The sequence below is a fragment of the Argopecten irradians genome, chromosome 9, assembly GCF_041381155.1.
Source record: "Argopecten irradians isolate NY chromosome 9, Ai_NY, whole genome shotgun sequence".
Lineage (NCBI taxonomy): Eukaryota > Metazoa > Mollusca > Bivalvia > Pectinida > Pectinidae > Argopecten > Argopecten irradians.
This window is the reverse complement of record NC_091142.1, coordinates 42567309-42582107: the sequence shown is the minus strand read 5'-3', so window position 1 is coordinate 42582107 and position 14799 is coordinate 42567309.

Below are 14799 nucleotides of genomic sequence, written 5' to 3'. Positions count from 1 at the left end.
ACATATTAAAGTGTATCACATATACCAATGTTTGATGTGGATTTTGTAATAATTCATATAAATACGAACCAGTACAGCTCAATTTATGAGAATGATTAAAATCGCATTAAAATTTGTCATATAACTCAAATCCCATACTTCTATATTTATCAGGATTACTGGTTTCACGAGGAGAGATTGGCAGAAGAGGGACAATACAAGATCACTTTCACATTGTTGTTAGAGGTGTGTATATTTGAAAACAATCTATTAGGTCAAAAATTATACAAAAGGCTCAGCAATCTGTAAATATTATATATGTACGTAATTAGTGCCCCCCTCCCCCCCCATATAAGCGCCACTCCCCTTTTCTGAAAAACAGTTGAAGTTGTAAAAAAATGCCCCATACTACTTGTGATTTGTATTCCATTTTGCATGATCTTGCAAGTCAATGCGTCTCAAAGGAATAAAAGGCACATATGGATGCTTACTGAGACAGATTAAACTTGTTTTTTGAGCCATCAGTAATCCTGTTACATGTACCTATTGTATAATGATGTCCCTTGATTGAATTTTAGGACACTGCTACCATGATTGGTAAATAAAAACTGACCATGTCACCAACTGCAAAACTGTGATAAGGAACACTTATGTCTGTGCTTTCAAAAGAAGTTGAACTGTTGTTCCTGTCTGCATATGTTGAGAACTGAAATCTGCAGGCTTTCAAGGGGACATAAATCAAGCCTTGTTCACTGCAGCTAATTATGGAAATATGTTTACAGAAACTATTAAGAGATGTCTTAGTTGATTGAGTGTTGCTGGTAATCATTCAACATTCAGTGTTGAAAGATTGATTTCTTCATGGATTATTTCAGAAAACAAAACATTATGATTAAAATGTTGGGATTTTTTTAGCTCTGTAATCTATGATATGTATAGATGATACTTTTTAATAATTCAATGTGATAGTTTTAATGCTAATCTTTCCTTTGTCAGAACTTTTTCTGAAAATTTATTTGTAAAAGTTTCATTATGTCATTATTTGTGATTATGTCAATTTCAACTTCTCAATGAGCAGAACATCTATACTTATTTATTATATTAATTATTGCACTGCTCAAGTTCTGTTCTTTCTTTCATTTTTGAATAAATCAAATATTACAGGAATTGATGTTGTTAATCATCATTTAAGGATACAAACTTTTAATAAATTTTAAAAGATGATTTTTTATAAAAGATAATCTATAAAATGATGTTGCATCAGAGACTGGATACCAATTTGCTATTGTGCTTTGTCTGTTGTCATCATAGAGTGCCATTACATGTTTTTTTCTGATCTTGGAATGGAATTCAATTCAAACTTACATACATGTATGGGAAATAATTCATAAACAATATTTGTTATTTACTTGCTTCTATTAGATTTTTTATGTGGAATTCTTATGGTTTTTTAAGTTTGATTTTATTTAATTTCCATTAAGCAGCCAGGGGCATTAAGGTATGTACCAGGTTTAGGAAATGGAGGGAAGACATAGTACATTGATAAAAATCACTGACCTCCAAACAGGTATCTTGGAAGTCATGTGACCAAAGACCTCAGCCCTGTTATCAGTGGTTGTTTTACATATATATAAAATTTTACATTCATATATCCCCTTGATGCTAATAATTTAATATAAAATTGAGATCTTTGACTAAAATAACTTAGAAACCACAAAATTTGAGCATTCCTATGTATGAAAATGCAATTGTATTGCTATGAAGTATTCAGTTATGTGAAGGGGTGAATATTTGAAAGTGGTTGCTAGGGTACACAACCTTTCATAGAGTACTTTTCATCACAAAATTGTTTTAGTTATGAAAATTTATGAACGTCTCAAAGAAAAACTTTTGTCTAAATGCTATAAATATCAAATAACTTTGAATAGAATGCAAAATTGAATCCAGGTAAGACTTTTGTATAGAATACTGCTTGGTTGCTATGCAACGGTTGGTTACTAATAAAAGTTAACCAAAATATAGTTTTTCATTGAAAAACAAATATTTTATCATCTTTACATGCATAACATGTCTTTATCAGAAAAAAATATACATTAGGTTACATTCAAATGTACACAACAACCCTATTTATACATTTTAGAAAAATGTTGCTAAGGAAAACGGTTGCTATGGATTTAACATCCAATAACTTTTTTCTTTGGACAATGACATGCCATTTTCTCATCATTTTTATAAAGATATGGATGTCCTCTGCAAAATGAGCATCTTTGGAAAAAAGTTAATTATTCCTTCATATATTTTTTATCATGTTAAAATGGACAACTCATTTTGCTATATATCAGTACTGAAAAATGAGGGAAACGTTGCCATGGAGACACTTTTTAAATCGACGCTAGGAAACAATAAATACATTGATTTATGTTTTATGTTTATTAATAGTCACAAGACATCCATACAAATACATTAAAGTAAGAACAAATGAAAAAATCTTATATTTCCATATAATTTTATTGCATTACATTTACCAAGTACATGTCCAGTTGTGCTATATTTCTGCGCAAAGGTTTGGTTAAGTCGTTGTCAAGGTAACACTTTTCAAACGAGGCTAGCCAAAAAACTAGCACAATGACACACACTTTTTTGTCCATTTTTTGACACAGCATGACCATACAATTAAAAATATCTATAAATGAAAAAAAGTTAATTACTTTCAAACGGTCGAGCCAGCTACCTTAAGAAGTTAAGATTTTGTCACAAAATGGCTGCCTCACCTTTCGTGCAAGTAATTAGACAAACAATGTGAGAAAATAACTCTTTCATATGTACATATGTAGGATAGAATTATTCCACCCTCGGGTACAGAATTTTGGGTCAGAAACCTCGGCAAGCCTCGGTTCTGACCCAAAATTCTGTACCCTCGGGTGGAATAGTTCTATCCTACATATGTACATATGAAAGAGTCATATATGGATTATGGAGGAAATCACACAAATAATAAAACACAAACTAAAAATAAAGACAAAGATTATATTCTGATTTCAGGTTTGATTATACACGTAATTTAATTGACCACATACTTTGTTTTATAATATTGAATAACAACAATTAAAACTAAAGACTATTATATATGATTAACAATATATTTGATATCTGTATGTTCAATAGGACTTAAACCTTATTTCCGTTAACACTTTTCTGCATTTACTTTCTTTCGTCATGGACTCCTGATCCAGATGTCTTCGTTTTGGTGCGGGACGACTTGGGGTTACATGACGTTCATGAGGCAGGGCTGAAACCGGGTCTGGATATTTGTCCGAGGATTCACCTCCAATAAAATGCTGTAATAGGTCGATAATGAGAAAATTATATATGAAATGGGTCAAATGTATACGAGTTTAATAAGTGTAACGTCTTATTAACAGCCAGGGTCATGTAATGATGTGCCAGGTTTGTTGGTGGATGAAAGCCGGAGTACTCTGAGAAAGACCACCAACCAGCAGACAACTAGTACCTGGCAACTGGCCCACATTGGATTCGAACTCGCATCCATACCATTTTCTTTTCATATGATGGTAACAAAACCAACCAGTATATTTAGAGTAAATAAATATTTCCGGAATATAATTTTATCCGGTTATTAGATGTAATAGTGACGTCGGCAACGTCATCGATGTAGTCTTGCTCAAGTCCCTTTGATTTACCTCAAAAATTAAATATAACAATTTGAATTCTTGCACTAAAAATAATTAAACTACTTCTTATCTTACAAAAATATGCTTTGCCTTGTTTGCTTGACACAAAAGATACCTAATCTACCTTAATGCTGTGAAGCTCTGTTTGCGAGTGAAATAATAAAACCAAACACTTTTATGGCGAAAATTGGCACACTTAAAGTGACCTTTATGATTTATTTTCCATTAATACATTTTTTTAGAAATTCCAGAATACTTTTTAGAAAATACATGATGTGGACCGCAAAGGTGAGCGGCCAAATTAAGCCTTACATACAAGAACATGTAATTATAAAAATATGAGTACGAATTAAAAGAAATGTCAAGGTGAACAAGAATACATTTTGACAAAGGGTGGGAAAGGGAAGGGGTTGTAATTTTAGGTTGTACTGCACGTGCAGATGTGTTACACTTTCGTTTTCAGTTTGAAGCAATTAAAATTGAATTTAAACTCTCAATAAGAAAATTATGACAATTCTTTTCCTTAAAATCAATATGGCGTCGTCAAGATGGGTTCTCAGGAGGGAATATGCTGTGGGGTTCAAGCGTAACTGAGCAGGGGCCAAACTTTACTCTGTATTGACCAATGACATTTGACCTCTCGCATATGCCCGGATGTACAGTGTCCCTTATCAGGGAATGGGCGGAGCCTACTGATCTATATATATATATATATATGTATGACGTCACTACTATGTTTCATAACAAGACATACAACATAATAAAACATATATAAAATTCACAATTCAATAACATTATGCAATCTTTGCAAATATTTGTTTGCTCACAAACTTGTATATGTATAGAATACCCATATATTGGTGTGTTATTACTTAGCATGGTATAAACCCTTTGAGAACATACACAATGTATTTTATTAATTTGATAGATGTACATGTAAGTCAAATCACATTATTAGATCTATATAAATGTATGTTATACAAACCTTGCCAAATTCAGTAAATATGTTATCATGTTGAATGTAACATAAGTATGATATTTGGAGCATTATTTTGCAAAACCGTTACGCACAGATTAAAAATATGCGGAACAACCTATGTATATTCTAAGCATTTGCTTCTCCATCAGACAGCTACATGTAGATGTTTAAGAATTTATATGCCTGACACTGTCATGGGTAATACTGCATGTAATTATAATTTTAAAATTCTGAAATAGAATAGATCAGGATATGTTTTGTAAAGGATAATTATATTATTAAAAATTATCCAATCATTTTTTTAAATCTGTATTTAAACAGACCCGTTTTTATAGAAAGGGAATTGTGATGTACGAGAATGCAAGCTCATCATACTACCTGTTAATGTCTTATGCATGGAACAATACAATTAAAAAAGTATATATGGAAAATTTTACGTGAAATTCACGTGAAGAAAATATTCACGTGAATTTCACATGAAAAAATTCACGTGTAAAAAATTCACTATTTGAATTTGAAAAGGATATGAACAATATCCGAAGAAAGCATACTTCTATTTTCTACGATAATAGTGATGTGAATATGCAAAGTCTTGCTCATCAGTCCGATCAGCACTCACCACAGTAGTTTTGATGTCGATCATGGTGTCGATCACATATACTAATCGTGCAACAGGTAGACAAAACACAACTGTTAAAAAGTGTACAACTAAAACCACAATCTTATGATGGTAGTGATGATCTTGAAGATTATAAGTTCAGTCAAGTCACTACATCTAGCATGCAGTCTGAAAGGTGCTGCTCCTCGTGCTTTGTTTTAGCGAGTTATCTCCAGATCAGCAACTGGACTAGCTTAGTTATGGCTCTGTCAATAAGGCAGAGGTGGTTAAACACAATTACAAAACACAATAAAAGGAAAAAACGAGACAATCCCAGATTTAGCTCAACCTATAAAAAATCATACAAGGCAGTAGGCCATGGGCTAGGAGGGTCCCACATGCACCCCCCCCCCAAACCTCCGAACCAATATTTTTCTGAACCCTTATGACCCACTGATCACAAATCAAAATGTTAACATTGCATAAGTTGGGATGAACTTCCGGATATGACGTCATCAAGATGGCCGCCATCTCGAATTTCACTAAAAATTGAAAAATAGTCATAACATTAACATTTTTTAACCGAAGTAGACAAATAAGGTATCAAAATGACCACAATAGAACAACAAATACATATCAGGACCAAAATATCCAATATATGTAGTGATTTCTACGTAGGAAATGAAAAAATCGGATTTAAAGCTCAAAAATGGTGATTTTTCAGCAAATTTTTCATATTTTGTTTGACGCAGCAAAAATGTTTCCCAACAACAATCTATTATTTCTAATAAGTTTGTTGACCACTTATCAATCAGTTTAAACAACAACAACAATAAAAACCAATGTTAACATTGTATAGGTTCCGGTTATGACGTCATCAAGATGGCCACCATCTCGAATTTCACTAAAAAATGAAGAATAGTCATTACACTGATATTTTTAAACTAAATTAGACAAATGTGGTATCAAAATGACCACAATAGAACGACAAATACATATCAGGACCAAATAATCCAATATGTGTAATGATTTGTACGGAAGAAATAAAAAAATAAGCTTTTAAGCTCAAAAATGGTGATTTTTCAGCAAATTTTTCATACTTGGCTTGACGCAGCAGAAATGTTTCCCAACAACAAATTATTACTCGTAATCAGTTATTTAAACTCCTATCAATCAGTAAAAACAAAAACAAAAAGAAAAATATATAGAATTGCAAAAAAAGAATTATTGTTATACCCTCAATTTTGTAGATTAGCAGCGTCTCAAAAATAACACAACACCTACTGATAGCGTAACAAATGTAACCTAAGCTAAGCCTGTGTTTCCGTTAATATCATTAACAGTTCCCAAAGCGTTTGTGTCTTTGAAAATGAGCACATTCATTGTTTATTTGCTATGCATAGCATAAGCAAAATGTCAGATGGTTACTACAATGTCACTAATATGTCCTTCACTGGTTCTCAATGATAACCATTATCATTGTGCGTGCTTTCTCGCCTCACTGACCTATCCACTGAAGAGACTCGGCATATCTGGTAGCTGGTACATGCAGTCCGAATCAGAGTACTCGAGATATCAGTATCCAACTCGTCGAAAGCCAGATCGACGTCTTCGATGTCGATGAGCTCATGTGACACTGCATTACCAGTGTTGTTCTAGCCTTTTATGACCAATCCATGGCCATAGTTCATATCAGGAACAACATGTTCAGGGATGTGAGATCTCTTTCAGATTTTAACATATCGTACGTATATGCTGTTTCAGACTTCTCCGGCATAATGGAAATTACACCAGATGCACATTCTTCCAATGGTGGAATAGGTTCTCCTTAGCACATAACTCCATAATTCGTATGAAGTACTATTCATCAATCTTGTTGACCCTCGTGCAACCATAAATGGCACAGGTGATATCATCGAGGTCATTAATGAGGGCATAAATGTTAAATGTTTTTCATTGGTCTGTCTTTTCCTTACCCCCTAGAAGATGCACATCTGGAGTATGCGCAAAGAGACCATTGAAGACTCTCCAGTAAAAAGTTCTCTAAAGTGCTTTCCAGACTTGGCAAAGAGTGAAACTTCACTGCAGACCTCATTTATGACCTCAAAGAATCCACCTGTGCTACCTATGGTCACTGAGGTTCACAAGAATGAGGAATTGTGCTTCATACGAATTAAGGAGAACCAACTCAACCCTCTGCAGAATGTTGATCTGGTGTCTTTTCCATCATGCCGGGGAAGTCTGGAACATCATATACGATATGTGAATCTAGGTGAAACTAGGTTGGAAACAGGAAGAGCTCCCACATCCCCTGAAGCCGATGTTTCTGATCTTAACTCTGACCATGGACAGTTGCAAGTTAGAACCACGATGGTAACCCGGTAATGCAATGTCACATCAGGTCACCGCGGTCGAAGACGACACTCTGGCGAGAAAGCACGCACAACGAAAATGATAACCATTAAGAAATAGTGAAAGAAATATGTGACACTGTAGTAACCATCTTATACTTCCTTGCGTTATACACAGGAAATAAACAATGGATGTGCTCATTCTAAAAGACACAATATGTTTCGAAAAGTGTCATGGTATTTACGGAACTTTAATTTGATACCCTATAGCTATTAGTTGGCGTTTTGCTGTAATAATTCAGTTTGAGAGGCTACTAGTCTACAAAATTTCGAACATGAAAATGGATTATTTTGAAGTCCCACTTAGATATTCAGCCAACTTTAAATTCGAATTTGTTAAGATATAAATCGTCAAGAGCCAATGTTATATTCAGGAAATTCCAAGACACCAGGAAACTGTAGTGTTTGCGGTTTGGAAAAAATAACAATCATATACCTCATCCGGTTATGTTTTGTAAACCAAATGATGGTATAACAATTCTCTTTTGCATTTCTATATATTTTTGTTGTTGTTGTTTTAACCGATTGATAAGAGGTCAAATAACTGATTGTGAATAATAATTTGTTGTTGGGAAACAATTTTGCTGCTGCGTCAAGCCAAATATGAAAAAATGCTAAAAAATTACCTTTTTTGAGCTTATTTTTTTTCATTTCCTGCGTTCAAATCACTACATATATTGGATTATTTGGTCATGACATGTATTTGTTGTTCTATTGTGGTCATTTTGATACCTCATTTGTCTACTTCAGTTGAAAAATGTCAATGTTATGACTATTTTTCATTTTTCAGTGAAATTCGAGATGGTGGCCATCTTGATGACGTCATAACCGGAACTTATACGATGTTAACATTGGTTTTGGTTGTTTTTGTTGCTTAAACTGATTGAAGTGGTCAAAAACTTATTAGAAATAATAGATTGCTGTTGAGAAACATTGTTGCTGTGTCAAAAAAAATATGAAAAATTTGCTGAAAAATCACCATTTTTGAGCTTTAAATCCGATTTTTTCATTTCCTACGTAGAAATCACTACATATATTGGATGTTTTGGTCCTGATATGTATTTGTTGTTCTATTGTGGTCATTTTTGATGCCTCATTTGTCTACTTCGGTTGAAAAATGTTAATGTTATGACTATTTTTCAATTTTTAGTGAAATTCGGGATGGCGGCCATCTTGATGACGTCATAACCGGAAGTTCATCCCAACTTATGCAATGTTAACACTTTGATTTGTGATCAGTGGGTCATAAAGGTTCAGAAAAATATTGGTTCGGAGGTTTGGGGGGGGGGGGGGGTGCATGTGGGACCCTCCTAGCCCATGGCCTACAGGTATATACATTGGCACCACCATCTGTAATTGAGGTTTTGTCATTAGACCATTTCATTGATACAATCAATGATTCAGACATTAGATTAAGATTGAGGGAAGCTTGTCCTAGGTCTATTAATAAAGATGAAACTTTGGCCGAACGTCTCGAAACTTATTGTCTCGCTGACAGGGGACGTCAAACTCGTTCTGTAGATGTGAGAGCAGCTGAGACCTCCCATGTGTCAAACAAAACATCAGGCGAGAATAATGAAGTAAATGTCGCGTTTTTATTACTGGTGTTTTCTCTAAATATTTTTACTGCTTGACACCAGTAGTCACGTTTTATAATAATCCTACTTCTGACACCATTTGCTACATTCGTTTTTTATTCATTCACCACAAATTCTCTTGAAGTAATATCAAGAATTTATTTACAACATTAAACAATATGTACAGGATGATAAAAACACACTTGATAAGAAATAAAACCTAAAATCCTAAGTAACAACCTAAGTCCAACCATATAAGCGGAATATATCTAATTCCCTCGAAAAACTTACTACACTATAAAGCTAGTCCCGCTCCCTGCGTAACACTCCCTTCAACAAACAAGTCCAAAAAGGAATTATGGAATATTCGTAAAAATTTAAGGAAATACCCTTAGACTAAATCGCGCATCTAAATTAGAGAATCTAAGTAAACACTTCAGGAATTCCCCTATAGTGAATTCCCCTAAACTAAATATATGCAATGCCATCTCTCTGAGAAGTAGGTCAAATGGACCCTAAAATACACACACACAGGTTGCCTAGAGTTCAGGCTCTTGTACACAGCCTCTCTATACACTATAGTACCATTCCTATAATTAGTAAGGGCTATTTAGCCAAGTGTCTAGGTTTCCATCAGACCCAAACTGGAAGAAACAGACCAATTTAACATCCTTCAATTAACGTTTTACTCGTACACTAAAATCATAATCTAGACACTATGAAACTAATTTCTGACACTAACCTCCAAAAAAACACCATCGAACTCCTCTGAGATAGACAGTTTGAGAAATGAACTCAAGAACCAAAGAGATAAAAGATTTAGTCAAGACTACTAAATCTAGTTCTCAAAAACTACTAAATCTAATTCTCATAATATGGAATGAGTCGTTGTTTACACATTACATTGTAAAAGTTTATATTTACACGGCAATGCAAACGTACTTCCCAGGTCCCTGTGATAGTATGGATTCAGCAACAGCAATTAAAAATGTAAAAAAAAAATGTGTACTTACCAAAACTAGCAGTATTGTAAAGAGACTAAACACGTGTGACCATCCAAACACTGATAGTATTTCCACGTGTATTATCGGCCACGTGTGGGAGATGTACGCCCACGTGAAACTATGAACTTCCGGTTAGTCTATTATCTCCCTTACATTTAAGGTTACATAGTACCATTTATGAACGTAAGGTATGTGCGTGATTGAAAGTGCGAACGACGAATAAGTCTCCTCCTGTGAGAGGACAGATGTGTATTTTGTTGTTATGCTTATTATAAATAAACATTTATTTTGAAAAAAAAAAAATATGAAATGAGAGACGTAAGGTGCGATAACAGAGTTGTCGTTCCTTCGGAACGAATGTTAACACATCTTTTACCTCAACACGCTTATAACCGCAAGATGAGTAATAAGATAATTGACAAATACTTTATAACGATATTTTAAAGTTTAGTAAATCCTGGCGTGATCTATCGACTAAGATAGATATTGACTCTACGAAAATTCATTTGCGTGAGAAATTTTGGGTCAAACAGGCAGAAATCGACATTTTTCATCGCTAGTTTCTGTTTAATTCGATCTAGCGACAAACGCTAAAAGTTGACAAACTGAGATTCTACACATTAAAACTTTAAGTAATTCTGAACAAAACGGTTTCTTTGGTGTTTGAAAATATTATAAAGAACGACCACATGACGGTTTTGGAAATGGGTGGTATTTTGCAGGTTCCCAGTAAATTTCCACGGCAGACGAGATTTCGGGACTTGTGGGCCGCCTTCCTTCAAAGCTATTCTGACCGATTGGATCGACGAGTGGACCATTCACAGTTTGATCGTATTTATGAAAATACTGTTTATTTTATTATATAATTACTTAAATTGATAAAATGTTTTATAAGTCTTGTAATGATATCCAAATATTCGTTCGGGATGGTGTGTATTGTGGAAATGTGTGCTGTTTGGGGCGTTCAACAACACAAATGAATGCTTTACGTCTAGCGCCACCTGGTAGAAAGAATGTGCATCGTGACGCTGTGTCACTTGTGTATCCGGTTTGAACCGGTTCGGATTGATGTTGAAAGCCGCCTCGCTTTTCAAGTTACAATCGGCATTATCAGGTAAGTGGGCCTAGTTATGTATTTTACTTGACAAAGCTATCACTATCGGCGGATGTAATTAGTATTATTCGCTATCTAATATGTGACTTATATCAGCGTAGAAATACACAAGCAAATCGCGATGAGTCAACTCGCCCCAAGTCACATGGGAACAACTCTAACACAACTTCATGTTCAAGATGTGGATTCAAGCCTGACCACAGCAGGGGAAAATGCCCAACTCGTGACGCGACATGCCGTAAGTGCAATAAGAAAGGTCACTTTGTAAAAAGGTTTAGATCTAATATAGATGAGTCGACACAGGAATGCGAGTTCCTGGGTACCATATATGATACTGATGGAAACAACCCATGGCGAATAAAGTTAAAGCTAGAAGAATCGTATATAGACTTTAAGCTAGACACTGGAGCAGACGTAACAGCAATTTCAATGAGTGTGTATAGGGAAATCGGTAGCCCCAAGTTACAGTCTTCAAATAAAATTCTACATGGGCCAGAACAGAACAAACTTACAACTCTTGGCAAGTTCAACTGTGTAGTAAGCACAGAAACTGGCAAAGAAGCTTCTGTAGAGGTTTAAGTACTAAGATCTTTGAAAGTACCTTTGTTAGGCAGGCCAGCTATAACTGAACTCAATTTACCGAAAGTAGTTGCTGCTATTCAGGACACGAGCCAACTCCACCAAATATCTAAGTATTCTTCTGTATTCAGTTGACTAGGAAAGATAGAAGGAGATTACGAAATCAGACTTCGCGAAGACGCGAAACCATACGCGCTTACTACTCCGCGACGCCTACCATTACCCTTACTCGACAAAGTCAAGCAGGAACTGTCACGAATGACTAAGTTAGGAGTCATCTCAGCAGTGGACGAGCCTACTTACTGGTGTGCTGGACTTGTAGTACTCCCAAAGAAAAACAATTCAGTGAGGCTTTGTGTGGACCTCACTCAGTTCAACAAGTCGGTTCGACGTGAGAACATCCAACTTCCAAGTGTCGAAGATAAGCTTCATCGACTTACTGGAGCACGAGTTTTTTCGAGACTTCGCGACCATTGACTACATTCATGACGCCGTTTGGGAGATTTTGCTTCAACCGGTTACCTTTAGGTATTTTGTCAGCCCCAGAGCGTTTCCAAAAGCGCATGACAAAACTTCTGGAAGGAGTCAAAGAGTCGTATGTCAGATGGACGATGTCTTGGTATTCGGTTCTAATCAAGAGGAACACGACAAACATTTGGATGAAGTGCTTAGCAGGGTAGCTAAAGCAAGCCCAACTCTAAATCGCGACAAGCGTGAGTTCAACAAGCCGAGTATCACATTCGTGGGAAATGCCATTGATTAGAACGGTATTCGACCGGACCCCAAAAAGGTCCAGGCTATTATCGACTGTGAAGGGTCAGAAAATGTCATTGAAGTACGTAGATTCCTTGGTATGGTCAACCAACTAGGTCTTTTCATTCCAAATCTGGCTGAGCTCTCAAAGCCAATTCGCGATTTGTTACTATAATGGATTTGGGAGGATTTGCAAGCTCAGTCATTCGAAGCTATTAAGAAGGAAATAAGTTCTACACCTTTCCTTTCCTTGCACGATCCGAACGCGAAAACTAAAGTTTCATCGGATGCGTCTTCATACGGCTTAGGCGCAGTGTTACTACAGAACACGGAAAAGATACAGGAAAAAAATCCGGGAAGCCAGTGGCTTATGCTTCGCGTTCAATGAATTTCAACCGAACAACGTTATGCACAAGAAAGCGCTAGCACATTTTGCAATAGAGACTGCCCCTAAACCACTTGTGGCACTGTTCGGTATGAAGGCTATCAGTGATCTTCCTCCTAGAATACAAAGATTCAGGATGAGACGGATGAGGTTTGAGTATGACATTACATACACAATAGATGCATTGTCGCGGTCACCTCTACCACTACGCCAATCTCAAGATACAGAACTTCAAGAGGAAGTAGAATCGTATGTTGAATTGATATTAGATAGCTTACCAGCATCGGAACCACGGTTATTGGAAATCAGAACAAAACTCGCTTAGGACTCGTGTCGTGTGTGTCGTGTCATCATCAAATACTATGAGGAAGGCTGGCCGACTTACGAACATCCCTCGATCACGGTCTCTACAAGATCTTACTGGCAAGTACGAGAGGATCTATCAGTATGTCATGGACTCTTCTTTCGCGGTAATCGACTAGTCATTCCTACTGAGTTACGCGCAGAAATACTTTAAAGATTGTACAAGGGTTACCAAGGCGTAGTAAAGTGTCGAAAAATCGTTATGGCTTCGCTCTTGCATATTTTACGAGCAGGAGACACTTTGTTTTCGCAAATGAGAATGGTAATTCTTAGTGACGGGACTTTGGATAGATATTTGGGATGATTTTGAAAGGAAAATTATCGCTCTTTCCAGTGGTATTAGCAATTTTGATGAAGAGGTGCTAGAAATGTGGTTTTACAGCCGCTAAATGTAGGCGGGTTAGAAATTTAGAATCAACGTTCAGCTGACGTTTGATCTTCAGCAAATGAGACTTCAATAATTTTAACTCAACCTACTTCAAGTTCAGTCAATCATCGCCATCTTAGAGTGAGAGGGACGCGACTATCTTGTTGCGTCACTTCATTCAATATAATGTACACTCTCTACAGTAGTATAGTACTTTCGTCGTTCACAGAAAGGGTTCAACGGCAGTACATTTCCTGGCTGGTACTCAGAACCTTCACTTGGCGCACACATAAGCTCAGTGACAGAAATTTCGTGAATAAGTCTCTGTTCATTTTCTGCTTGAAGAAGAGAACGTAACAAAATTACATTGCATAGAGTTTTTTCATTGTATTGTGGTTTTCCTGCTCCGACACATAGTTCCCAATGCTTGACTCATCGATTTCAACAAATCGAGGCTTTGCTATTGAGGAGAGATCTGTCACTTTGTTTGGAATCGTCATCGAGGGAGATTCATAGAAGGGCACAGAAACAGGAGGAGTCGGGGCTATTGATGTAGGGTTTTGAGTTTTAGTAGGTCTGTTTGTAGAGATGGGTGTATCTGGTGTGTTGTAATCAGCTAAAACATCATCTAAAGTAAAATGATTTTTTTAGGGGTGAAAATATGGCAAAACATGATAATTACATATAGAAACGGTCCTTGGAAATAACGAAAATTAGTTAGCATTTAAAAAAACACAATAGTTTTGTATATTGTTCTATCGGTAGAAATTAAGGACAGAAATCAATAGAATTAAGACTACAATCACCCTAATATTACAGAAAAAATATTTTTATGATTTTTTATTTTAAATGTGTACGGATGGTATATTTCAAGCTCAAATATCTTAAAAAATAGTTCGAGAGCACCCATTTTTTCTATACAAATTTGGAATCTGCTTGAAAAATGCAAGAAAGTAAGACCTGTAAGAAAAAAATGACATGGGTTTTCCCAAAAGTAT